This window comes from Solanum pennellii, chromosome 7, assembly GCF_001406875.1.
Source record: "Solanum pennellii chromosome 7, SPENNV200".
NCBI classification, from domain to species: Eukaryota; Viridiplantae; Streptophyta; class Magnoliopsida; order Solanales; family Solanaceae; genus Solanum; species Solanum pennellii.
The window spans coordinates 27,268,117-27,272,097 of NC_028643.1; the positions used below are offsets into that span (position 1 = coordinate 27,268,117).

A 3,981-nucleotide genomic window follows, 5' to 3' on the forward strand; every position below is an offset into this window, starting at 1 on the left:
AAAATCCAGGTGGACTGTGACGGCCCGTCACACCTGTGACGGTCCGTCCTGCACCTCCGTCCTGACGGTCAGAGACTCGTTTCCCGTACCAATTTCTCAAGAGTTGAAGTGTTTTGCAACGGGAGCTTACGACGGCTCGTCGTGGATGTGACGGCACGTCCTGCAGGTCCGTCACAGATTACAGAGAGTCGATTTTCAGTACCCAATTTCAGAATTTCTAAGTATGCTGAAACGAGACCCTGCGACGGTCCGTCGTGCCTGTGACGTTCCGTCGTGGGGTCCGTTTCCTCAGCCAATTTTCCAGAAATAAAATCTGCTGCTCAAAACGACTAAACAGGTCGTTACATAAACCCTATAAGTTACGAAATCCTAAATCCTAAAAACTCTAAAGTAAACAGAAATAAACCACTCAATACCCCTACAAAACCGTAAGCTTTAAACCCTAAATGCTTTAAATCCATAAACCCTTAACCCAAAAACACAAAAACCCTAAGCCCTAAACCCTAAGAAACCCTTAACCCTTAAAATGTCTAAAAAAACCCCAAAACCCTAAACCTATAGAACTATAAAAAACCATAACCTAAAACTCAAAGCCCTAAACCCTACCAACCTAGAAAAAAACCCTTAACCTAAGACCCTTTAGCCAAAAAACCTTAATTTCAAAATCTTTAACCCTAACCTTAAACCCTAAATTTTACACCTTAAACCCTAAGAAACCATAAATCCTATCAACCTTAAATTAAAACGTAAAATCCATTAAAAACCCTAATCTCTAATCCATAAATCCTAGAAGCCTTAAATTAAAACCCAAAAACCATTTCAAACCCCTATGTTCTAAACCCGAAATCCTAATAATCTATAAACCAAGAACCTAAAAAATAAAAAATATCCCAAAGAAACATTTATCCCGTAAAACCCAATAAACATAAAGAACTCTAAGATCAAAACCTTATAAATCCCTAAATATTATGTATTATACCCTACAAAAAAAAAGATAAATCTCCATCAACCTTAACCTATAAAACCCTAAAATATCTTTATGCAAAAAACCCAAGTACCTAAACCCTAAATACTTAAATAAGACCATTAACCTAAAACCCTAAACTAAAAAACGCCTACGTCCTAGATACAAAACACTAACCTAATAGTCTAATACCCTAAGAAGCACTAAACCCTAAACCTTAAGAAACCCTAAATCCTATAAACCTTAAAATAAACCATAAAAAAACATTTTAAAATGCTAATCACTAAACCTAAAATCCTAAAAATCTATAAACCATAAATTAAAAAAAGAACCCTAATTCCTAAACCTTAAGAAACACTTAACCCTAAAAACCCTATATACCCCCGAATTCCTAAACATATAAAAATCTTGAAAACCTTACCCCAGAAAACCCACAGCCCTAGACCCTAAAAACCTTGACATACCCTTACATAAGACCTTATAAACCCAAAAAAACCCTATGCTATAAGACTTAAACCTAGCCTTAAACCCTAAATCCTTAATCTAAACCCCTAAGAAACCCTAAGAAAAACCTAAACTCCATTAAAAAACCCTAAGCTCTAAACCTTAAACCTAAAAACAGAAAAAATCTCAAAGCACTAAACCCTAAACCCTAAAAACTCCTACGGAACACTTAACCCACAAAACATATAAACCTAAAAAACTTTAAGCAATAAACCTTATAAATCCACAAATTGTATATGCTAATTCCTAAAAACACTCACACAAAAAATCTAAACCCTAACCTATAAAATCCTGAAGAAGCATAACCTAGAAAACATAAGACCAAAAACCTAAAAACTAAACTAAAACCCTAAATAAAAAAACCCAAATCTAAAAATATCTTAATCCATAGACACTAAACCCTAACCAAAATCTCTAAATCTATAACCTAAAACCCTAAGAAATACTAAATCCTTAATCTTAAGAAACCCTAAATTTTATAAACATTAAAATTAACCCTAAAACCCATTTAAAATACGTAAAAACCATAAGATCTAAACCATTATACCTAAAAACCCTAAGAAAGACTTAACTGTTAAACCATAAAAACCCAAAAGAACGATTAATCTAAAATTTTAAGCTATAAACCTTAGGAAACTTTAAATCATTTATTCTAAACACTAAAAATCATATGTCCTAAATCCTAAACACTAAAGTCTTAACAAAAAATCCTAATCCTTAAGAAACCCTAAATATCAAAATAATCCCAAAAATCATTTAAAACACGTACAAAACCCAAACCTCTAAACCCTAAATCTTAAAAATTCATAAATCCTAAATCTAAGAAACACCCAAAAAAAATAAACCTTAGTCCTAAAACTAAATCCTAAGAAACATGTAACCCTTAAAACACCTAAAAATAATAAAAGAAAAACCCTAAACCTGAAAATCTATATGCGCTAAACCTTATCAAGACCTAAATCGTCCAAAATCCTCAAAACACAAAGGAGCGTAACCTAAACACTCAAAGCCCTAAACCCTAAAACCTAGATAAAACCCTTAACATAAAACCCTATACATAAAAAAACTCTTAGCCCTAAACCCTAAACCCTAAAACTAAAACTCTAAATCCTAAACTTAAAATCCTATGAAACACTAACTCTTGAGAAACAAAAAATCATATAAGTCGTAATATATACCCTAAAACCATTAAACCCCTTCAAAATCCGAAGATATAAAATCTTAATCCTAAAATAAATAAATATTCAAACTAAAAAACACAAAAAACAACTACGCCCTTACCCCTTGAAAACTCTAAGAAATACTTAACACCTAAAAAACATTAAAAAAAAAAAAGCAAAACCCTTAAACCGATAAAATATCTAAGAAACACTTAACAATTAAACTCTAAAAAAAGCTAAAAAAACCCTAAACCTTAAATTCTAAGTTCTAAACCCTATCCAAAAAGCACAAAACACCGTAATCCCTAAACCATAAGCTAGTAAAACCTCAAAAGCTTAACCTAAAGAACACAATGCCGTGAATATTAAAACCTAGATAAAACCCTTAACCTAAAATCATAAATCTAAACCAAAAAAAAAAAGTAAGACCTACACCATAAACCCTAAAAAAAAAACCAAAATTCTAAACGTAAAGCACTAAACTTTTAGAAACACAAAATCCTAAAATAAAACATAAAAGCATTTAAAATCCATACAAAATTTAAATCTAAAAACCCTAAATCCTAAAAATCCGAAGCCCAAACCTTAAAAAAAAAAAAAGCCCCAAACCCCAAAACCTAGAAAAACCCAAAGATGTTAACAAGTGATAAGGCCTGGGGATGTTGCTCGGCCCTTGACCCACCACAGAGGTCGTTCCCCAGGAAAAAAAAACTAAGAAACACTAAACCATTAAAACACCTAAAGAATACAATAATCCTAAACCCAGAAAACTCTAACCTATAAACACTATCAAGACCTAAATCTTATATGCTAAACCATAAAAAACTCAAAAAAAAAAACCAATCCCTAAACTATGAAACAATAAAACCCTAAAAAAACTTAACTCAATAATTGTAAATCTCTAAACCCTAAAACCTAGATAAAATCCATAAGCTAAAAGTCTAAATCCTAAGCCTAAAATACTAAGAAACCTTAAACCTTAAGAAACAGTAAGTCTTATAAACCCTAATATAAACCATAAAAATCATCTAAAACCACTTCTAAACCCTAATTTCTCAACCCTAAATCCTAAAAATCCGTAAACCTTTTACCGAAAAAACAAAACAAAAATAACTAATCCAAAATGTTAGAAAAAACCTAGGAAACACATAATCCTTAAAAATTCTTATAAAACCAAAAAATCCCTAAGTTATAAGCCTTAACCCTAACCTCAAAACCTAAATCCTTAACCTAAACCACTATGAAACCCTAAGAAAACCCTAAACTCCATTTAAAAACCGTAAGATCTAATCCTTAAACCTAAAAACAGAAAAAATCTCAAGGCACTAAACCCTAAACCGTAAATACTCCTAC

At 31.8% G+C, this 3,981-nt stretch overlaps 1 long non-coding RNA gene across 1 annotated transcript in view; it reads right to left on the reverse strand.

Moving 5' to 3' along the window:
- Positions 1-2,127, reverse strand: part of LOC107025739 — a 19,678-nt gene extending 17,551 nt beyond the window's left edge. Inside the window, exon 1 of the long non-coding RNA XR_001457446.1 lies at positions 346-2,127. This is a non-coding gene — a long non-coding RNA (uncharacterized LOC107025739). The remainder of the gene's footprint in view (positions 1-345) is intronic.
- Between the last annotated feature and the right edge of the window lie 1,854 nt (positions 2,128-3,981).